At 38.3% G+C, this 24920-nt stretch overlaps 1 long non-coding RNA gene across 1 annotated transcript in view; it reads right to left on the bottom strand.

The window, feature by feature from the left end:
* Positions 1-11738: 11738 nt before the first annotated feature.
* Positions 11739-24920, bottom strand: part of LOC112650402 (uncharacterized) — a 57218-nt gene continuing 44036 nt past the window's right edge. Inside the window, exons 3-5 of the long non-coding RNA XR_003130136.3 lie at positions 13894-14026; positions 13642-13777; positions 11739-11866 (exon numbers count right to left, since the gene is read on the bottom strand). This is a non-coding gene — a long non-coding RNA (uncharacterized LOC112650402). The remainder of the gene's footprint in view (positions 11867-13641; positions 13778-13893; positions 14027-24920) is intronic.

Raw genomic sequence — 24920 nt, 5'->3', positions numbered from 1 at the left:
TCTCAAATATCCAAGGCTCTGCACTTGTCACTGTTTTTGGACACAGTGATGACTCGTTCTAGTTTACCCCAGGTAGAAATTTTAATAATTACACCACCACAGCATGCCAGCAATGGTAAGTACTCCAGCTACTATGGCTGAAGGGATCCTCATTATACACTCTCTAAAATCCCATGTTATAATTCGCTTCCTAGGACCATCTTTAGTACCGCCTATCTGCGGTAGAATTCCCAGAACAGAACATACACTTGGGATGGAGATGGGTTTTCAGGAGGCTATTGGAGCATCCTCTTGGGTGCGGTACCTACAAGGGAGTGAGGGGCACAGGCTTGGGCTGGGGGCGGGGGGACGAATGAAGCTGCACTGTATGGGAACGTCTGCTGAGACACAGCAGTTGGAGCAGGCTCCAAATGGTTAGGTGGCTCCAGAGCTGGGAGGATCATTCAGAGTTGTTCCAAATTGGGGCAAGAGCGCTGAGAGCCCCCCTATCTTGGCATTGATCAGGAGCTGGAGGCATGCTGTTTCTTGGGAAGAAGTGTTTGTTACCTGTCAACTCCCTGCACCTGAGACTAATTCATTGAACGGGACTCAGCTGTGAGCCATCTGCAGCCAGCATGCCCACCAGCTTCAAGAATAAAGCTGCAAGATCTGAGGCTTGGTTTTCCGAGGGAGTGGTGGGTAGGCCAGTAGTCTCTCCAATCTTGCGTATACTTATACAGTTTATGGACAGTTTTGTCCCATATTATTTTTACTCCCCCAAAAGAAGAAGTCAAACGTGGAATTATTTAATAATAGGCCTTGAAAGAATCTTAAAATCATATCAACTTCAACCTTCTTGGTTTTCAGGCAAAGAACTGGGGGTGCAGGTAAGTACAGTGATGGGTGAGGGGAATCAGAAGATGCTGATGTTGGGTCTAGAGTTCAGGTCCTCTGCCTTCACCCCAATATTTGTTCCCTTTTAGAATCTGGTATGTCTCGAGAATGCTAATATGAGTCATTTCCCAGAATTTAAAGTTTTAGAATCAGGTTTCTAGTGCAACATGCTCTCAATGTCAAGCCATTATGCCGTTGACTCCAAAGACAATTTCTCCCCACCCCCCTCATTTTCCGGAGGCCTTGTTTCTTTTTGTAGGACCAGGCTATTATATGGATTAAGGTTTTAAGCTCCAGAAGGCAATTGGTGGTCATTTATAATATGTTGTACTTTCATTGTTGAAAACTTGTCTTGGTAGTTTCTTTACTGAGTTCAACAAATAACTAGAATCACCTGGGTAAAAGTGGAAATTCAACACTAAGCAGCCCACATTCATTTTGGTTTTTGAAATTTCCTTTCCTTGACTATATTAATGTTGAATACTCAGGCATTCTTCTCCCACAGGGTTGCCCTTGTTTCTACTAAAAGGCTGTTTGGAACCCACTGCCAACAAGAGGGAGTTTCCCCATGAAGTGGGGAAAGCTTTACTTTGGCCTTCTCTCACCATTATTCATCTTCTTAGTTTGGTCTATCCCAAAAGAATTCCCTCTGAAAGTAATTTCTGCTCCTGGACCACACAAATGAGTTGTCTTCAACTTGTCAATTAAGTTCAGTAGCAGTTTAGTGAGCCTTTGTAATGGGCCAAGTATTGGGCGACAAGTCAGGATCCAGAGATGTTCTAGATAGGCTATCTGACCAGAAGGAACTTGTTCTAACTGGGAGGAGATAAAGACCTAGAGTAGTAACTCCACTATCAAGTATTGTGTGTTCCAAGATGTACACAGGGCTCTAGATTCACAGAGGAAGTTAAGCAATAACTTTCTAACAGAGGCATTCAACAAAAAGCCATGGTATTGTCTTCAGAGAGCTTCAGCTCACAGGTGTTTGGGGTTGTCGTCTAGTTCTCATTAGCATGACAGGAATTTTTTTTTAAGATTTTATTTATTCATGAGAGACAGATTGAGAGAGAGAGAGAGAGAGAGAGAGAGAGGCAGAGACACAGGCAGAGGGAGAAGCAGGCTCTATGCAGGGAGCCCGACGTGGGACTTGATCCTGGGTCTCCAAGATCACACCCTGGACCAAAGGCGGCGCTAAACCGCTGAGCCACCCGGGCTGCCCTACAGGAATGATTTTTAATACTACTTAGCAAATACAGTGACCCATGAAGGAAATGGATACAGAAGGTGAAACTCCCTAAAATGCCATGGGAATCGGGGAGCAGAGGGTTGAGTAGAGCAGGCATGAGGCAGAGGTAAGCTCTCTGGGGGAGGAGAAACAAATTGAATGAGCAAGTAACACCTGCTTTTGATGGCAACCCCCTGGAGCTGTGGAAATCATCTACAAATGGTGAGAGAAGTCTGGGAATGGAGGATGAACTTGTCCATGTGACACTTTAGCCTGAGGCCGATCCTGCTTGGCTTAATTTGACTTTTTCCTGGAATGTATGTTATATAACACTACCCAAATGAGCTTTGGATTTTGGAGTAAATGCTAATGTCTTATGAAAGTTATTGTTGGGTGTTCAGTTTGCATTTCCATAGGGACTGCTTTTAATTAGGACAGTGTTTTCATTTGCCCATCACAGAGACCAGTAAAATAACCTGCGTTTATGGTCTTTACGTTTATGCTTGAATTAATATCAAATGTCAACTACACTACCCAAGAAATCCCAAAATGTGGCATTTTGTATTTTCAAAGTAAAACATTTCTTTCGAGCGTACAATTTGTAACAGACTGTAAATGTAGTTATGCTTGGCTTTGTCAGAGCAGGTTATTTACTGTAATTTATTTTCTTGGACGGAATGTAGTGGTGTTGTGAGAGGGGTAGGAGATGTCTCTACATCTCTCACATTTTACCTGCGCCTTGCTTTTCAGACTCCATCTCATACCTTTTTTCTTTTTCCCAATTTTTTTTTAACTTGAAAAGTCTAAAGAACATTTGAATACCTTCTCCTAGATTTTCAAATTAGCATTTTATATGTTTACTTTACACATGTGTGCGCGTGCACACACCCACACACATGCACACATACACACAGTTTGTCCTCCTTCCCTACCTAACCAGCTTCTTTTCTTGCAGTATCATCATGGACTTAGAGTTGTTGCAAACTCGGTGTGCTATTGTTTGGGAGGAAAAACTTCACCATTCTGGCTGTTGTAGGAATTGAACTGACATGAGACAGGTTAACAGAAAATCAAATTTAATTATGTACATATGGGGAATCCACACAAACACGACAGATTCTAAAGACCGGCAAGTTGAGGTATATATGTCATTCTGGACTAAGGAGAAGAGGCAAGTAAGGGTCTGAGGCTAAAAGGAAAGAAAACCAAGGAAAGAGAAATGTTTGGTACACAGACGTTTACTGGGCTATTGAGAAACAGCTGGGTCAATGGAACAGGGAGAGAGGACTTCCATCAGACCTTGCTGGATTCCTCCCTGTCTCCGCCTCCTGGTTTCTATTATACTATGGTTATCTGTGGTGATAGCTCATTTCCTAGAGCAGGTTGTCTACCTAAATTCATTTAGGTGTTTGGGGCAAAGGCAAGAAAACTTCATGAACATCTCTTCTTTAAAAATAATCAGCTGATAATAATGAGACCTAAGCTAAAAAGACACATTTTGGGGTAGCAGATTTTGCTCCTCTTCATTATCCATTCCTGTCATTATCTTTGTGTAAACATCTGAGTAAATGAAGGAATCACAATACTACATGTAGTATTGCAAATACTCCATTTCAAAGGACTTCTGTATTAATACCTTAAAAGAAGAGGGGAAAAATTGGTAAAACAAATCTGATGTATTCTATAAACCAAAGGAGCATAGGGTACCATGGAGTACCAGGAAGTATTGGGGTTATAGAAGACATAAGAAATCATTTTATTCTATTCTTAAGTGTTTATACCCACATGCAGTAGCATTTAGAATGCATAGAGCCAATATATATATCTCTGTAAGTCTGTTGCTTCATCTGAAGAGGCTAGAGTGAAGGGAAATGTTTTTGGAAACATTTATATTTCAAAAAATATATCTTTCTTCTTCACTATATACCAACTTTTGTTTAATATTTGTATTTAAAATATGTTAAATATAAAAACGAACTCAAGTCCAAGTAAAAGGGTGTTGATTATTGCAGGATCCACAGCGGAAGGTGGCTCTAAATAATGTAGATGCTCTTCCATAGAGGACAGGTTAAATAAACTGTAGCCCTACCATGGAATATTATGCCATTCCAAAGTGAGGGGGAACTTGTGTACAATGATATCGAGGAGTTATTGTGTGAAAAAGACAAGATTTGGAACAGGTTTCATAGGGTAGTTCCCATTTATATAAATAAAAAATGTTATTCTTTCATGAAATTCATGCAACAAATATGTACAGGGCACCTACTGTGCGTGGGACTATTCTAGGTGCTTGGAATATAGTGGTGAAGGAAACCAAGTATTCTAATGGAATTTATACTCCAGTGGAAACGGATATTGAAAAATGTATAGATATGTCATGTAGCAATATGTAGTGTTGAGTACAGTAAAGCAAGTAAAATATGAGGGGGAGAATCACGGACTGGGGTTGCTCTGCCCTATAAGAGACAAGGGTAAAGGGACATTTGAGCAGAGGCTTGAAGTTGGTAGGAACAGATGGGAGGGAATGAAGATGGGGTGATATCTCTAGGCTTACTATTTTGAGTTTTGAGTCATGTAAATATTTTTCTGAAATAAATTACAAGAATGAAAAAAACCCTGAGATTCAACATCAGTATACATAAATGAACCTCGTATGTTTTCAAAGTTGAAAACACAACCACAGAAGATAAAAATGTAATCCAAGTATCTTCAGCAGCCATTTGTGGGACATACCCTAAGGGCAGCATAGCAATAAAATCTTAAGCTTAGCAGTTTTGTTGTAAGTATTGCGAGTGGTACTGCAATTCTGAAACTATTTTCTGTATACCAGAAGATAGAGCAAATGAGTTAAGATACTGATCTGTTGGGAATCAGTTTTCGCTGTGGAAGAAGGCAGATGACAAAAAGGGTATTGTAGAATATGAGGGTTACCGTTAGGGCATGGAAGAACTGAGTTTTTGTAAGATTTGAAGAGTTAAAATTGTGGAGGATCTCTTTACAGAGAATTAGAAAGGAAGAATTCGGTATAGAGCCTGAAAAAAGAGCTCATTTGCCTCACAGTAAATGTTTCTCACATCTGGTGTTGAATTTGACTTGAAAGCAGAGGTGTGTTTTCTTGCCCTACACAGCAGAAAGGCTTAGAAACAACAGTAATACCCTTTCTAGCGATGAGCACAGCTACTGTTCCTACTGTTTTTTTCAAAATACATTCCCCAACAGAAATGAGTGAAATAACCCTGGAGAAATGGCTGTCCTGGTCTGGGCTGGAAAATTTTAAGAGGGGAGATCCCATAACGTCTTGTGCCAGACTCCGGGGCTCAGAGGAAATGGGATCCCATCAAAATGACACGCCAGGATAGGTCCTAAAGCTTTTGGTCCAACCCTGCTGTGCATATCCATATACTTGGATGCTAATATAGAGACATCATCCTTGAGCAGCGTTCACTTCCTAACGCTGGGTCAAATCTTTCTGATGGCCATGTGGGCTTGGGAGTGCAGTTGAATCAAATTCAGGGGTACTGGGAAATTTTCCTAAGAGGAATGCTGTAGAGCTGGCCTAAAATGGATGTGCCTCAAAGGGCGCCCAGACAGCCATAGACGGGCAACTTCAGCATGCTTTTCATTGCAAACCTTGCCCTGCTTTTCAGAGAATCCATAAATTGGTGCAATTTGTCCTTAGGGAATATCCTGGTTGGCTGTTAGCTAGTTGCTGCTTACCCAAGGAGAAGAAACAGTTTCCTGTCCTCCTACTGTTTTTTTTCTTCTTCTGTGTTTTTGTCTTTAATGAATGAAATTGATCTATTAATTGGTTTCTCTTGTATATAAAATAGCATACTGATAAATGTCTCAGAATTCTTTCCTGATATTTAAATTTGTCTTACATTCATGAAATCCTATTATGTCTGAAAACCAGTTGTACTGAGGAAAATAGGTTCTTAACCCTCCCCCTGTTTTTTTTTTCTTTTCTAAATTAAAGATGCTACAAGGAAAAAAAACCTTTTTATTAGAATATTTTTTGAGTTGATAACTAGCTGTGTTAAGGACCTTGAAACTTTAGGACCACTGGTTTTCCCAAGTACTCATTAATCCTTCCAAAATGCCCAAGACCAAAATAAATAGCATTCAAATCAGAAATAGTAGGGCACAGTAGAGTATTAGTGAGATGCCAGCAACCATATTTAGCCCCAAAATTAAGAGGAAAATATTAAATACATGTGATGAAATGTATTTGAACATTTCATATTGTATTGGCATATAAAAAGACCTGAAAGCAAGTAGCTAGTGGAGTAAAAGGAAAGGGGAATGGGAAACAGCAGAGATTATCCAGAGAGGTAATAAATGGGTTGTTCAGGGTCATTCAGAGTGGACTGAAAAAAAAAAAAATTGTTCCATGAAAATGATGGGAAATAGTAGCACAAATACAAACCTGGTGGAAATATCATTCTAGATTTGATGCCATAAAGCTTTTGAATACCCTATATCAGTGAATGGAAGCCTTCAAAACACAGTGCTACTTCTGATGAAATGGGCTTATTCATGAGGGAGTATTTAAGGCATGGTTCTGAAGAACGCTGCTCACACGAAGCCTGATGGTTAGAGCCTCTCTTGGCTTTGCATAGTGGTGAATTAACATGAACGTGTGTGTGTGTGTGTATGTGTATGTGTGTAGGGGGTATGGGATAAACCCAAAGGAAAAATAGATACTCTGTTGAAAACTCAGATAAATACGGAATAAAGGTTTCTCTCACTCCGCAAATAGAACCCACCGGGACTCATGGAAATGAAACCATAAGTTTGTTCCCTCTCAGGAAAGCATACCTCATAATGTAGAATAACATTGCATTAGAATGGAGTCAATGTTTTGGCAAAATTTGGGGGAAAAATAAGTTCTTTTAGCTGGTTTAACTTAGACTGGGCCTATCATTAAGAATATGGAAATAATCTAGTAGAGTCCACAAAAATTGTGGTATTTTTAAGAAGACCATTGGGAGGCTGATTAGACATCTATTTGATTTGGCATTTAAGAAAATTGGACCTAAAATGTAAAGGAAGCCAGAAGGGCAATTACATGTATAGATTGAATATTGTTACAGAAACGTACCAAATCACTCTTAGCACTTAAACAAATGATTACCAGCAGAACGATGCATTTGAAATTCAGTCCATGTTTCTGTGGAACAAAGTTCTGAGGCAGACCATAAATCTTGTGTGGATGCCGCACATGAGCATGGGTTCTTTGTTTTTTATTTTTTGGCATCCCCTTAGTCATTCTTAAGTTAGAAAATCACAGAATCAGAGTTGGAAGGACATCTAGAGACATCAACTAAATTACTTCTCTGCAGCAACTCACTACCTTGTGTATAAACATTTCCAGGAACAAAACATTTACAACTTCCCCAAGGAGATTGTTAAATCATTCCAATGTTTGTAAGCCCTCACAGCTAGCAGTTCTGTTCCACATGGGTATCGTATTTGCCCTCATTCCATTCTCCCATTTCATGTGGCTTCCTCTTGTTTGGATCCTATTTTCCATTATTCAAATCCATCTGTTTTCCCTCTTCCTGCATCCTTAGCCCAGGTTTTGTCTAGAGTTCACTGCCACATTGGTTGTCCTGTAGTCTTGTCATCATCCCCAGATCTGTTTTCTCCTGAATCATTATTTTGGATCGCGAGCAAATGACCCCAAATGTTACAAATCAAGCTGGGAGGAAAATGAGGGATGAGAAAGTATGACTGTCTAAAGGACTGTTTTCACCCAATGCAGGATATAAAGGCATTCTTGCAGACTTAGGAGACCCTCAGTGGGGAAGGCTGGCAGCCTCTCTCAGGCTTACTTACCCAGGCATTGTTGGGAATGTTTGCTGGCCAACACTCAATTAGCATACATAAAGCTCTGTGCTGGGAAAATTTGCAGAATCAATTAGAGTTCAGATTATTTTTTTAAAAGCATGGTTGAGGGACTCATTTAATGACTTGCATTTCTGGATGTTTCTATTCTTGTAGGAACTGCCTGTAGAATATTAGCAGGTAGCACTTAAGACCATGGGAAATTGTGCACTTCAAGAGGCATTCCTGTATGCCTTTTCCATCTAGTAGGGTAGCACATCAGTTTGGAATTTGTGTCGTTCCTCAAATCTAAATTTTATACATCCCACAGAATTTTCCAAAGAGTAATCTTTATGTTTGACCTAGACTCACTATATAAATCAATTTATGAATAAATCCAGTGATTCTTCTTTCTGTGAGCTAAATTCTTGTTTCATGTACGTTAATAATGCTGAGTCCTTTTGTTTTCACCATCGAGGCAGTCCCTTGATTTGCTTAGCATAAGTGGATTTTTTGTGCTAAGTGAGGAGCACAGTTTATTCCAAAAGTCTCAGCTCCTGATAACTATAGGATTTTATTCTAAAAAAGGATCATACATATTCATCAAGTTTTTGGATAAAAATAAAGGCGGTATTTTAATTTACGACATTTTTTATTAATAGAACTTTTGCAGCCTACTTATGTTTACAGAGAGTTACTATTTGCAGGAGGTATTCAGGAAAGTATCAATGTCTGTCAGAAAAGAATTTTATTGTAGAATCATTGCAGAGGGATAGACCGTTCTTTCAGATGATCCAGAAGAGAGAATGTTGAAAGTTTGAAGTCCTAGCTCAAGGATACTAGGTGACGGTTTGGGGAAACACGTAAGTGAATGAAGAGGTTAATTGGTTATTGAAAAATCTTTATAGCTGCAGAAATACACGTATCATTTAATTACAGTGTGATAAGTTTCACTGTGAGAGGTAATGCATAAGAGCCACCTTCTTAGTGTGTGTATGCACATGTGTGTGCATCCTCTATTCTAGGAGATGATGAATTATGATTAATGAGTCCTATGGTTACACAAATGTTTAAAGGGAATAGTCTTCTCCTTTCCATCAAGTCATAAAGTCTGTTCCAGACCTTGAAGCTCCAGTCTTTTGCCACTCCTGCCTCTGGCCCCTAGGAGTCCTTCTTTGAGGTAAGGAGAAGGTAAACTTTTGCTGTAAAAGGCCAGATAATAATTACTTTAGTTTTCGTGGGCCATGTGGTCTCCAACATAACTACTCAGCTTTGCTTTCCAAGCTTGAAAATACAGAAACAAATGGATGTTACTGTGTTCTAGTAACACTTGATTTTCAAAAACAGGTATCTGGTGGGGTTTTATCCATGATCTGTGGTTGACTGACCTTTGTTCTAGATATCTGAGTCTTGCTCATTATTAGACAATTCTGTCATAGAGGTTCTTGGTCATTTCCCATTCTGCCTGAAGAATGTTTCTAAAGATATTTTTCAAGGTAGCTGTGTCGCAGTATATGTCTTAAAGGGCCCAGTTTTATCACCTAGTGGGAGACTGAGGTACTAGTACCCCTCTGGAAGGGCTGATGTTAACCTCCAGGGAATGTCTGCAGTGTGTGGTGGACAGAACCATGGCATGAGATTCAGGAAGCTTGAGGTCTAGTGTACGTCTGTGACCATAGGACTTGGTTTCCTCAGTAGCAAAGGAGGATATTGGGACTAGAATTCTATGAATTTTTACCCGCTCTAGGATTTTATGATGCTAAATTAAGGTTCTTGGCAAAGCTGATTCTGTAGGCAGGCTTAGATCTCCATGCTTCACTTTTAAGCCATGTTCCTCAGAACAAACAGAAGACACTTGTAACTTGAAGGAGAACACATTTCTTGTTTCTACCTTAGGAATTGATGAGAAGCAGTGCATTTGTGGGCGGTTTTAATATACTGTTGGTATATTCACTGCTTACTTACATGAGACTGACATTGCTTTGGGGATATTTGTGGATAAAAACAGGAGTATTTTTCTTTTGAAATTGGTAGCTATAGTGAATTTTTTAAAAAAATTGGGTCACATTTTTAGTGTGATGTATTTCGCCCTTTGTGAGTCCCCATTTTACATTTTAACATCTATAAAATCACAATGTGTTACACAATTACTGTCATTTAGGTAGCAATTGTGATGCAGTTATGGCCTGTATTTGGGCATCAAAACTTGTATTACTGTATAGATGTATAGCTAAGTATTGCTATTGATAACTGTATACTCCACAGCTTGCAAGGGAATCCTGAAAACAGCTGGTGAGACACAGTTTAGAAATTAGGCTTCAAAAAAAAAAAAAAAAAAAGAAATTAGGCTTCATTGTCAAATCACTGTGGCACGTCCAAAACTAATGTAGCATTCTGTGTCAACTATACTTAAAAACAAATGCTGTTTCACCAAGGATCTTGATGGCACAGAGGACAATGTTCTATAGAAAATTACTGGCCTTAACAATTGACCAGTATCTTTTGAATCTGAATGTGAGTAAGTTTTGGCAATAATTTGCTTGTATTCCTTTTTACGTACACACCAATGACATGATGAAAAAAAACCCTTAGGTCTACTAAAGTTTTAGTGAGCTCTTTTTTAGCCGAAGACTGCAGGTGGTAAAAAGTATTGGGACATAATTTAATTGGCAGTGGTATATTTTTTTCGTAGTGGCTCATAATATAACAGTGTGTTCTTATAATTGATGACATCTTAGATTTATAAACTTGCTACTATGAAGATGGGAAATGTTTGAGAATTTAGAAAAAAACAATTATGAATTATAAGAATTAGGTGGCAACTTAAGGCAAAAGGAGATTTCATTTTGCCTTTTGGCACTGAGAGAGGTAAAGGATGAGAAAAATAGACTGAAACCTTGATGCACATATTCTATCCCCAGTGGAATGTAATAAAGCCCCTGGAAGAGCATTGATCCTGTCTTTATCCTATTATTATTACTTTTTAATTTTTTTAAAAAGTAAGTTCCATGCCCAGTGTGGAGCCCAATATGTGGCTTGACTCAAAACTCTGAGATCAAGACCTGAGCTGAGACTAGGAGTCAGATGCTTAGCCAACAGAGCTGCCCAGACGCCATGATGCTGTCTGTCTCTTACCTCCCTGTTCCTGGCACCCAGCACAGTGCCTGGTGCAGAGATGGCTGCCCCATAATCTTTTTTTGTTGATCATGAGGATAAATGGTCTCTAGAGGAAGGTGGGTACGTAGGAAAAGCTGTGGTCATGCAGCCCTTTATGTGACATGAAGAGCTTCAGAAACCTCCCTGGTCACAAATAGAAGTCTTTCTTTGGGTCTGAGGTTTCAGAATATTTATAAAAGGTGTTCTTACACTTCATCTCTGAGCTTGTGTTGGACAAAGAAGCATGAGTCAACAGCATTGATACTCAGAACTGCAGGTGTTCGTACTGTAACTGGCCTTGATGAAACAATTCAACCAGCTTGAAAACCAAGCCTAAGTTTTCACTGAACTTTTTCTTTTTTAATAAATAGGCAATTAAGATCTTAAAAACATTTTTTAAAAGTAGCCCATGATTAAACTACCCTTTTAACCATTAGACTGAGAGAAATAGAAAGCCACGGTTATCAGTTTCTGTACCAATTTTGATAGAAGCAGATGCTAACTATGCAGAATTCGTGCTGAACTTGTTTCCATATGGTCTCCAGTATGTTTTGTTCTTGCAATTTTTAGACCCTGGAATACTTTGGGAAGCTTAGGTGTCATCGCCACCCAAGCAAAACCAAATTCTTAAAAAACTTAAAAAATCGTTTTGGTTACAGAAATGAATTTATTTAAAAAGAATAGATGTTGAGGTGTTAAGATGAAAGCTTTACTGGAGTACTTAGAACTTTAGTATATGCATAGGGGTCTTCACTTTATCCATGTTCTGTTCTTTGATGTTGTACACTATAGGAATAAATAAATGTAAAAACAGTTTAGTTGAGGAAATGATAGCAATGTGTATTAAGGAATTAGAATATTGTTCTATATGCATAAGGATTAGGATTCTATGCAGAGATTTTGAGTGATAGAGAAATGTTAGGGAGCAGAAGATCAGTGAGGGTCAGAGTATTCACAGAAGTCTTTTGAGACCTCTTCAGAATTCTGATAGGACAAGACAGAAGGGTGGAATGTAGTTCTCTCCAGGGGGCTCTCTGAACTCTGGGATGCAACGAGGAGGCAGTCAGCCTGAACACAGGGGAGAGCAGGAATCTGGGACTAGAGACAAATAGCCAAATAAAATAAAACCAACAATAGAATATTCCACAGTCAATGATGGCATGCACACCGTGTACTAGACTCTATCCAGTGCTAGAGATTCAGTGGTGGACAAGACCAATGGAGTACCTGCCATCAGGCAACTGATCTTCTAGTGGAGTACAGGAAACAAAAAACAAGTAAGCAAACAAATACAAGAAGCAAGCTTGTGGTACATAATAGCATCAGTAATAGTACTGATAATATAGTGAAGGGGTTATGAACTAGATGCTGTGGCAGCGAATACTGGAGATGGGGGCAATTTTTGGCAGGGTAGTTAGGGAACGCATCTCTAAGGAGTTGATTTGGAAGCCAAGATCTAAAGGCTGAGAAGGAGTCAGCTAGGTAAGAGGAGAGTAGAGAATGGGTAGCACGGAGAAACAAGGATAGGTTTAAAAAGTGAATAGATTTTAGAGCCTGGAATAAAATAAGGAAGGGAGGCAAGGGCTCAAGATGAACAAGGCAGGTAAACAGGACCCAGGTCATGTTGAACATGGAAGGCCAGAGTAGAAAATTGGGATTTTTTTTTTCAAAGTGCAATTAATAAAAATTGTTGGTAGCATTTCAAGTAAGAATACGATCCAATATGACAAATAATTTAAAGATGATTCTGGTTCTCATGTATATAGCAAATTGAGGGGGATCATCATCACCATCATCCTTGTCAAGCTCCTACTCACACAGCACTTAGCTGTTGATCACACAACATTTTCAACACTTTAGAATTACTGTCTCATTTCATCCTCATAAGAACTCTGTGAGGTGGGTAGTATTATTAGTTCCCTATCTTAGAGATAAAGGCGCTAAGGTAGTACTAGGAGGTCAGTTACTTGGGCCAGGCTTCCATAGTTAGTCGATGGCCAGACGGGGCTTTGAACTGAAGCAGTCTGTGGTCCTAATCACTGTGCTGTCCTGTCAGTAGGAACCTGGAAGTGGTAGAGGCTTTGCTCTAGTTGGTGAGAGAGAAGCTACTATCTTGTACTGGAGAGTAGGACACATAGGACTTGGTGATAGATTAGAGGCTAATTGGGGCGGAGTGGGGTGCAGCAGTGATAAAAAGAAGTCAAGATTGGTGCCTAGATGTCTTCTTGTGGCTGATAGCATTCCAAGTCAGAAAAGATTTGTGTTGATGACTAGGAAACTCATGAAACGATAATTTGGGTAAGTGTAGAGATAGAGTAATGCTTATTTCAGAAAGATGTGTTTGAGGGTACTGGGAATATGAAGCAGAGCTGTAAAGTCCAAGAACCAGGCAGTCTTCAAGGGGTCTGTTTGTAGGGACCTCTGTGTGGGAATTTGGGGAGCTTGCATAAGACAGATGGCTTTGGGATTAGAAAGGAACACATGGCCACAAAGGATATGTTTTAAGGAAAATTCTTGCCTTTGCAGCATACTAGAAATGAGAAATGAATCAAAAGGCATACCTAAGAAAGCTGTGGAATCTTCTGTGTGACCTGGATGTAATTTGTAATCATTCGTGATTTCTATTCTGTTTCTGAGAGGCGTGTAGACTCTTAGGACTGAAACTGGTATCAGCCACCTTCACATGAGCACCCACATCTTTAAGAATGTAACATGCATAGAATTGAAAATGTACAATTAAAACTCATGTCATTCTTATGACTTAAAAATGAAAAGGGTGTTTTCTATTAAAGTTCAATGTAATAAATACTTACTGGGGGCTTATTCTAAGTCAGTGAGGTGTCAAGGATGTAATAATGGCAAAAGCAGTGCTAAATTACTGCTCATCTGTAGCTGTACTTAGACTCTGGAAGATTCTTTGTGCTTTGTATTTTGTGATTCACAGACCTACAACGCCAACGGAAAGAAAATATATGAATGTTAAAAACGTTATCACTTTCCTGTTCTTCATGAATCCCAAAGAGTTAATAGCGAATGTATCTCTATATCAAGTTTCCACAAATTTCCCCTAAATGTCAAGTCACTTGAAATAAAATACCAAGAGGCTTCATTTTCAGAGGTGTATGGGAGACCGTTTTTAGGGTGACTTCTATAAAGCCTCTTGAGATTTGTCCCAGTTTGTATTTTGAGCAAAATAATTTCAAAACATGACATAAAATATCAAATAGTAATAAAAATGAGAATGTTTTCCTTCATAAGTAAAGGAAACACATTGAGTGTTAATTTTTTCTGTTTTACAAAGTGTAGATAATCATGCTTTGTGTTGCCCCGCAGGACTTGGCCATCTGTGGCAGATAGCATTAACATGCGATTTTTTTTTTTTATCCTCTTAACAAATTTTGACTTTAAAATTTTACTGAAATATAATTAAAATGCAATATTATGTTATTTGCAGGTGTACCATAGATGATTTAATCCCTATATTCCTAAATGCTCATTGTGATAAGTATTTTCTTTTTTCTTTCTTAAATATTATATTTAAGGCAAGAACAGTAGGAGGTGGTTGAGTTAATTTCGGCAGGAAATGAATATTTTGGAGGAAAAAGGCATACATGTAAGAGGAAGTTCTTTAACCTTTAACACAGTAGCACTGTTTTAAACAACTCTGACAGATAGGGTCAGAGATAGATAGGGTCAGAGATAGGGATAAAGCACTAGCAGGGAGGAGAGGGAGAAGCAGACTTCTGTGGGCAGGTATCCCGATGTAGGGCTCAATCCCAGGACCCTGAGATTATGACCTGAGCTGAAGGCAGATGCTTCACCGACTGATCCACCCAGGTCCCCACCGTAAATCCACTCTTAATCCCCTTAATCTCTGTCACCCATCCACCTACCATCTCCCTTCTGGCACTCACCAGTTTGTTCTCTATAAGAGTCTATTTTATCTATTTGTCTTTGTTTTTCTTTTTTCGTTTTGTTTCTTAAATGCCACACATGAATGGAATCATATAGTATTTGTCTTTCTCTGACTGGCTTATTTCACTTGGCATTAATACCATCTAGGTCCATTTGTGTTGTTGCAAATGTCAAGATTTCATTCTTCTTTATGGCATATTTCTCAGCCATAAGGAAGAATGAAAACTTTTTTAAGGGGTACATTAAATATTGTTGAAATGAGGACGGAAACGAGAGAGCTGGAGGCTGCTGCTGGGTGGAGTGAAATCCAGTTGCTTATGTTTGCACATCAGATGGCATTGTGAAACTTCCTGGTGATGGTAGCGCAGGACTTGTACCTGTATGGGGCTGAGGGTTAAGGAAATAAGCCAATGATAAATCAGGTAGGAACAGCCCAGGTCTGAATGGGGTAGTGGCAAACTCAGAAATTTAGTTCTTAAAGGGAGACTTGGGAAAATAGTGATCACAATAGCAAAGAGAGCTATTACCATGCTTTAGAGAAGGGTGTGACATGATGGGAGAAAAGATTTGCTTCCTGAGATGGTTGCTGTTGGGCAAATTGTTGTTGCCTAGGTGAGAAATGGTCCAGTCTTAAGCTAAGACGGTGGTAGACAAATGAAACAAAGGACAGTATGTGATTATCAAACCATGGCATTGTAGAGCTGGATGGTGCCTTAAAGATAATCTTCCACACAAGAAATTGCAACTATACCATCTACTATCTGAGTGCCATTGGACCAGTTTATTATTTTTTTTAAACATTGCTGATGGCTGGTTTGAATAATTTGTCAAATGGTGTCCCAGTGCTTTTATAAGACTCCACTGAGATATGCTGTAAACCACATAGACAGTAGAGAGGAAAGGTATAATTATAGGAAAGAAGTGACAGGTTTTGGCAATAGACTCCATGTGCAGAGTAAAAGATGACTCAGAATTTAGTCATTAACACATTCTATTCCTTTTTGGTCATAGGCATTTATGAGACTCTATAAATGAAAATGATTAACATTCACTTGAACGTTAAGCGGCATATTGGTAAAACAGTTTTCTCTGTTGGCCTTTTGTACTGTAACTTCCCTAGCATTCTGTAGCTGGAAAAGCGATCATTTGCATTGATCTTGTTTATTGTGTTCTATCATTTGCTTTGCACAGGTTATTCATTCTCCATTTACTTTCTCATCTGTGCAGTGTCTGCATAAAAGATTTTAATTGATGTATAGTTCTTGGCCTTGGTCTTCAGTGTCATCTGTGGATTCCCTTGTCAGCTTCATCAGCAATGTTTTACTTGTGATTGTTTTGTGTCGGTAGTTTTTCAGAAATGTTTCCTAGAATTGTTAGGTAGCTCTTGGAAATACACTGTTGCACAAAGAGTCCAGGTACCTTACTTTGGTTTGCTCAAAGAAACCTTGAACAAACCTCTCTAATGGACAGCTTGGGACCCTGGCCCTAAGTCACTGATTTGTGAACATACCAGTGCCTCTATAGCAAAAGGATGTTTTAATTCTGTATAAATCAGCATAAAGAGAAATTTTAGTTTACTGGCCAAAAAGCCTGGCTTTGACAGCTTGCCCTCACTTTTGTTAACTGTGTATTTAAGATCCATCAGTTTTGAAATCTTGGCTATTTACCCTCAGAAAACTCAGGTATCTATATACCTTATTCATACAGCTTTACGGCATATGTCCTGAATTGTTCAAAGGAAAATAGAAGAATCCTGTGACACATAACTAATGGTGCCCAGATGAGTATCTTGCCAAGGTAGTTCAAAGTAGGTGAGTTATGAGAGATCAGGTAGCCAGAGAGAAGTTTGGTGAGTTACAGAACATGAGCGTCTGTTAGGCAACATGAAGCAAACTCATGAATGGTCCACCCCTGTCCTTTCACCCTTCCTGGGCTCGCCTCCAGCTGAAGGATGAGACGCTGTCTGGAGCACTGACACCTTTTTTCCAAAGAACTATCTGCATCTCTCTTGTGCCTAGGATCTCTCTCGTGCTAGGAGAGATCATTCTCTTAGCATCAGGGCTAATTGGATGAGGTGCCTTGTGCCACTCTCCACAAATGGGAGTGGTAGTAAAAGCCCCAGCCCCAACAGTTTTCAGGTGTATTCCACCCACAGAGGACCATAATCAACTGAGACCCAACACCCGCAGAGGTAACCCGCTTCGGAACTCATGCTTTAGAGATGTTTCTCCCTTCCCTGTCTCATTTTCCCCATTCCATCATTTGTGCTTCTTAGGACCTATGAAGAACCAACCTGCGCTGAGATACTTGTTTCAAAGTAAGACACAATCATGAAGTGTACACTTGATTTTCAAGACCACGGGGAGCCAATTATGAATTTTAAAGCAGGGGAAAAGATATGATGGGATTTACATTTCAGAAAGTTCACTGTCTGAAGTGCAGAGAATATATTACAGCAGGAGAGGACTGGAGGCAAGAACAGTAGGAGGTGGTTGAGTTAATTTCGGCAGGAAATGAATATTTTGGAGGAAAAAGGCATACATGTAAGAGGAAGTTCTTTAACCTTTAACACAGTAGCACTGTTTTAAACAACTTGGGGGTCAGTCTCTGTGACGGTGTGAACAGCCCAGCCTTGTTCCATAGATGAGTCAAGGGTCAACTTTCTACTCCTTGTTGGTTATCACCATCTTACGATTGCTTAATAATCGACTCTCAAAGTCGATTATTGGAAGGTCTCTGTTGATGCGTAGGCTTTACTCCATGCTAAACAGAATGACCAATGTTTCAGCAGAGTCTCAATGTACTTGAAATCTCACTCCAGAGCACAGAGGAGGATTTGGTACCCCTTCCTAAGAGGCTGGAGCTGGCCATTAGAAGATCAGGGTTCTCTTCTGGAAGTTTTTTTCTCCATGAGGCACTCAGTAGACAAATTATGTAAAAACAACCAAACAACCCAAGATTACTAGTGTCATTGGCTGGACTTTTTTTTTTTTTTTAAACACATGTGTATTTAACGAATTACATTCCTGAGGTGGTTTATTTACTTGGAGGACCATGGCCTGCAATTTGGGTCAATTGCTACCCTGAAATTTGGGTAAGTTGGTGGTATTCAGCCTGTGACTTACTGGTTTAAGCAGCTGTACTTATTACTGTGTTGGAAGTGGACCATAGCTTTGGTGGGGCCTTGCTGTGTTGACTGCCTCAGGATGGAGTCCATACCAGAGTCCCAAAGGACCTGCAGGGTGGGCATCAGGGGTGTGGGGTGTCAGCAGTTAATGTGTTACTCCAACCAGTTACACATTTTCTTTTTCAGTGTGAACTCAATATAAATAGGCAAGAATGAAACATAATAAGTATTAAAATTATACAATTTTAAGTTTAATGTATACAACATAGTAATTGGATTTGTATCTATCTTGCAAAATGATGACCACAATAGTTAGTTCACACATGTATCACCTCACATAGTTAAAATTTTTTGTGATGAGAACTTTTAAAATATAAAACATAAAGTTTTCAAATATATAATACAGTATTAAGTGTAGTAACCATGCTAGACATTACATCCCCAGAACGTACTCATTTTTTTAACTGGAGGTTTTTACTGCCTGCATCCATTTTTTCCCCCTTCCTGTCTCCTCCCCCACTTCTCACTAGCAACCACCAACACTGTTTCTATGAGTTTAGGTTTTTTTATTTTTTATTTTTTTTAGATCCCACTTATAACTGAGTTCTTATAGTATTGATCTTTCCTTGTCTGACTTCTTTTATTTAACATAATATCTCCCAGATCCATCCATGTTGTCACAAATGGCAGGATTTTTGATGGCTGAATAATGTTCCATTAATATATACCATGTTTAACCTCTTCATAATTAGTGACCACTTATGTTGTATCCATGTCTTGGCTATTGTGAAAAATGCTGCAGTGAACCTGGTGTGGGGGGCTGGTGCAGATACTGCTTTGAGATGGTGATTTTATTTTTTTCATTTACATACCCAGAAGTGAAACTGCTAGATCATTTACTAGTTCTGTTTTTAATTTTTTGAGGAATGTCCATGCTGTTTTCCATGGTAGGATGTACCAATTTATATTACCACTGGGTTAATTAATATGGTATTCAGGGAGGTTATGTGACTTGGAATATATTACGGATTCTTCACCTGGCTTTATTCCTAACAAACTCTTCCTATATAGTGTCTTATTTTATCTAGATTCTAAAGCTATGTTCTTTGTCTCATAACCCCTTCCTCAGTCTTCGAAGCTAGCAACATAGCATCTTCGTATCTTTGATTTTGTCACATTGCCTTCTCCTCTGTGATGAAATATCCCTTCTTCTCTCATACGAACACTTGGGATTGGATTTATGGCTTGTCCACATAATACAGAATAAATACAGAATAAGTGCCCTACATAAAGATCCTTAATATCTACAAATTGTCTCTTGCCATAGGAGGTAATGCTCACAGATCTCAGGAATTAGAACCTGGATATCCTTCGGAGTCCTTAAGCAGCCTGTGGCATTTCTTTTTTCTCAGAGTGTTACTCCATGCTGGTTTCCTTAACCTCAAATTTTGGTGAACAGATGAAATTTTCTAGCTGGAAGGTTTTTACTTTTTAAAATTTTACTTAAATTTTTTTAAAAAGATTTTGTTCATGAGAGACACAGGCAGAGACGTAGACAGAATGCAACTTAGAATATTTGTTGAATCAAAAGAATACATTTGTACAGGTATACATTAATCAGAATAATGCATTTGTGGGTACATACTTGTATATGTATTTACACATTTGTGTAAAGTCACAGAGAACATAAAAATGGCATCACAGGCTGTTTGCGTAGCATGCTCAAAAACAAGAAAGAAATAGTAATTTATCCAAGTGGACATCTTACCATGAAGGTACTCCTGATCAGATGAAAGAAAATACCCCAAAGAATAATTAGGTGATAGTGAGAGATGTGAAGTAAACTAGAATGAAGTGAAATAAATCCCCAACTGCAAAATACACAACCTCCCCTGTTACAAGCCCCATTTGCTATTTGGTCAAAGAATGACAATCTTCTCACAAGGGGAAGCTTTGATGTTTTCTGTTCCTCTGAGCAACTTAAATCTATTCATGAATTTTTATTCCTTTCCAAAGTCCACAGATTAGAATTTATCCTTCTTTAAAATTTTTTAAAATATATATATATTGGCGTTCAATTTGCCAACATATAGCATAACACCCAGTGCTCATCTCACCAAGTGCCCCCCTCAGTGCCCATCACCCAGTCACCCCAACCCCCCGCCCACCTCCCTTTCCATGGAATTTATCCTTCTTTATGAATATACACCTACATCCTTAGATGTACCATGCTCAAACTGTTGAAAATCAAACATGTAGAAAACCTTGAAGGCAGGCAGAGAAAAAGGAGAAAAAGGACCTGATATATGCAGAGAGAAATTGTTAGATTAATAGCTGATTTGTAATAAGAAATGAGACCAACCAAGAGAAGATGGAGTGATAACTCTAAAGATTGATTTTAAAAAATCATTTGTATAAAAAAAATACCTTTCAAAAATAGAAGAGAAATCCACAAGCCTACACAACTGATAGAATTCTGTGGAACTTACTACACACATAGAATCCAACACACAGATAGATGTTGACAAATGAGTGCAAGTAAAACTGAGGAAATCATAAGGTCAAATGCATTGTATTCAAGTCAATATCCTGGTTGTGATGCTGTACTATAGTTTCCAGAATGTTACCATTATGGGAAACTGGCAAAGTGTTTAAGAGAACTCACTATGTTTATTATAACTGCACATGAACCTACAATTACATAAATCAAAATTTGAATTAAAAATAGCAAAATAACAGTCCCCCCCCCCAACAAAAGCAATTGTGTTAAAAAATGAATGTGAGTAAAGGACTATACTACAGGAAATACTAAAAGAAGTCCTTGACGCGGAAGGAATGCAATTCCAGACAAGATGAAATGTGTATAGACTATATAAGCAAGTATGACAAAGGGGAAAGTTGATGATATATATTAAATTATAAAGCTACATTAACCCCTTTCCCAAGGATAATTAGATAAATAGAATTGATATTCCAGCAGCATTCTTTCTCATACAATCAAAATAACATGTCAATTGTTAAAAGTATATCATTGACTCAGTGGTGTTGAACTGTTTGGTCACCTTTTTAGAGTAAAGTTTAAATTGTACTGTGCACCAAAATAAATTCCCAGGGTATTGATGCTTAAATACCGATAATGAAATTATGAAATAACTAGATAAGATTGTTGAAGAGTTTGACTATGGAGTATTATGGAATGTCTTTCAATGTGGCATAGGAACAATTAATTTTCTTATCATCTGAGATAAGAACCCTCATTATTTAGGAAACTGTCTTGCTAGGCATGGGAAATTTACTACTGCACACCAGTGTTTGTCCCTTTTTCCTCACCACACAAACACCACATGTTCCTGCCTCTTTATATCTAGATGCAACAATGTGACTCTTTCTGACTAGTATATGTTATCAGTGAAATGTTATTTTTAAGACCAAGGCAATTAAGGGCATTTATGCCTTTCTCAAGCTCTCTTTGTTTGGACTTCTGAAAGCAAAGATGATGGTGAAAGCACAAAAATATGGAATACAGAGTTCCCAAACAGCCAAATATACCACCCTCTCTCTCTTTCCATGGGCACTAGGTGGTAGCTAAAGAAACTGTTGCACTAAGCCACTGAGATGTGGGCAGTCTGTTAGAATTGGTAGTCTCATCTGACCAAAACAAAGTTAAAGGACTTGGTTGTATCTGAGACAACACAAGAAATACTGAAGGTGTTTTGTGTTAATATTAGGCGTTTGTCGGAGAAACTACATGGATTAGAGGAGGGTGAAGGTGCTATCTCTGTGTGGGAGATGTGATCCCATCCAATAGAGACAAGAAAGTTTTAAGAAGATGGACATATTAACATAGGATCTGCCACATGATTTTCTCCTGAACTCTAAAAGTTGCTACATAAAACTGCCATCTGTGCATAATTAGTAATAGAGAAAGAGGCTGGATATTAGGTCTGGGTAAATGTAGTGCAGGACAACAATGGCCCAAGAGAGATGCTAAGATAACCTTAAATTGAACTAATTCAGTAGGACTTGGAGTCTGAAGCGACTAAAAAGGAATTTCCAAATGTGTGGTTTTATTTTGATTTTAAGAAGTATAATGACATCAGCTGACATTTGATTTAAATGAGGGTGAGACTATCTAAAAATAGAATTCAATTATTTCACATTTTTGTGAACCTGCATCAACAAAATTAAAAGACAAATGGTAAATTTGCTCTCTTTGGCAGAATAATGAATTCTTATGAATGATTATTTACAATAATAAAAACTTGAGCATTGCATTTGAACAAATGAACAGGGAATATAAAGAAATGACAAATGGCTGATAAATACTTGAAAAGTGTTCAGTCTCAGAATCAAAATGAGAATTCAGATAATGAACTACCCCTTGCCATCTATTGGACACAGATTCAGTTGAGGCCAATTTGGGCTGTTGGTAGAGTAGATGGTTGTTCATAAGGCTGAAGGTTTATGAATTAAGATTAGGGATGTCAATTTGTTAATAAATATATGAGCCTCTACCTTGACTTCTCATTGGAATCACATAGGGAACTTTTAAAAGCAAGAGAAACTTGGGTCTCATCTTGGATCAATCCGATCACAATCTTCAGGGGTGGAACCCAGGTGCCAATATTTTTAAAAAGCTCTCCAAATAACTCTAACATGCAGTCAGAATTGAAAAAATATTAGTGTATCAATAACATACATATGGACACTGTTACAAGAGTAAAACTGGGTTGTACACAAATGTTTATAGGAATTTCAGTAATGGGGCTCCCTGGGTGGCTCAGCGGTTGAGCCTTTGCCTTTGGCTTAGGGCGTGATCCTGGATTCCCTAGATTGAGTCCCACATAAGGCTTCCTGCATAGAGCCTGCGTCTCCTCCCTCTGCCTGTGTTATTGCCTCTCTCTCTGTGTCTCTCATGAATGAATAAAATCTTAAAAAAAAAAAAGAATTTCAGTAATGTTACAGTAGTGCAAATGGGGCCTGATGTAAATAGCCAATATATTGTAGAATGCAATATATACATTTAAATCAGGAGAATATCACATGGAAAAATGCTCATACTCCCTGATAAAGTTGTATTTGGAACATAATTCCAAATCTGTCAACCACTAAATTATCTTTCAAGTACATAATAGGACTTTGGGTAAATTGGGGGTAATTTTTAAATACAATATTATAAATATTATGTAGTGAACATAAATGAAACTGACTTGCATTAGGATTTACCAGATGATAAGGAAGAGAGGAATGGAAAAGTTCATTTCTTCTATGTATTAAAAAACTCTCACTGAAGTCTCTTAATTCTTTAAAACTCTGATGAGCTATTTCCTCTCTTCACTTCTCCAGCCAAAGTGTTGATTCTACTTCTCACCTGTCTGGGCTTTGTCCAGGTAAATGACATTTTTACTCTTAAAAAATGAGCTATGCCTTGGAGGGCCATTTTGATTTACCTTAGGTGTTGACTGGTTAGGGAAGTTGGGAAGAATGCAAGATGAAGTTTTTAATATACTTCCCAAAGAGAAATGTGCTTACATAAGCTAAATAGCTTGTAGAATTTTTTTTCCTAATGGATTTCTGTACATAGTGGCTCAAACAGGTTTTAATTGAAGGTACTGGACTCAGTCATCATTTGTAATGCTTACTTAATGGAGACCTAGCTTTACAAATAACACACCTGTGATTTACAGTCTGTTAGGAAAATGACAATTGTTCTTTAAGTTTTTTGACAAAGTACTGAGTTTTCTAAGATATTGAATCACTGTACCTCATAGTAACTTGACATATTTATGAATTTGGTTATTGATGATCATTAAAAAGCTAGCTCCCTTCTCTTTCATTATGTCTCAGTCTTCCTCCCTCTTATTGAAGCAAGGGACGGTTTGGGCCTAATTACTTTCTATCGTCCTATGGATAGAGGGCAAGATTGGTTTTTAACTTCTATATGAGTCAACTGCTGTCATGTTCTTAGCTATGTGAAGATTAATATGGAACTGAAAAAAGATCATTATTTAATATCTTTATCTACCTAGTCTCAGAATTTCTGTTGAATATGGTCAGGGCCAATGACACTGTAGTTCCAAGACAGTTGAATGAGGGATATTAGCATTTCCAACTCCATTCAGAATCCTTGGCTAGAGAATGAGGAAGCCTTGTTAGATGTCTTGGAATTAGCTCTCTAGTTCCAGAAATAATGTTCTTCAGAAACTTTTTTTCCCCACGGTTGCCATTTTTTCATCATAAGGCCTTAGTGATAAGTGGGTCTTACTTGATGTTTTCTTCCCTAGAAATTTATCCCTACAAGATGGACTGGTCAGGAATAGTTTTTCCAAATTAGTCTCTATAAATAATTACTAATCTTGCTGTATTAATCTCTCAAAAGTGACTCATGGATTGATAGGGTAAATGGTATTTGAAAAGATAGTACATAAGTTTCACACATCTGAGGGAAATTTGTCAATATAACTGGTGATATATAAGGTGATTCAAGATTGGTTGGTGATCAGGATATAGAATTAAATATCATTGTTTCCATGGTACTGCCAGATTTATCTTTTAGTTATTACTATAGCTCTAGTAGCTAGACCAATCTTGAACTTACCCGGTTATGTGACCAGATTGCTATATTTAAAAGTGACCTCAAGTAGTGAAAATGGGAACATTCATTTTTAATTAATTTGGCTTACCTACCCAAATGCATACAAAGATAGGTAAGAATGTTAGAGATTGAATATTTGTATTTGCTTCCCAATCTGGCCTCTTAGAATTGAGCTATAAAATGCTGTAGTGAATTCCTTTAAG

Source organism: Canis lupus, chromosome 11, assembly GCF_003254725.2.
Source record: "Canis lupus dingo isolate Sandy chromosome 11, ASM325472v2, whole genome shotgun sequence".
Lineage (NCBI taxonomy): Eukaryota > Metazoa > Chordata > Mammalia > Carnivora > Canidae > Canis > Canis lupus.
This window is presented reverse-complemented; position numbering and strand designations above follow the sequence as displayed.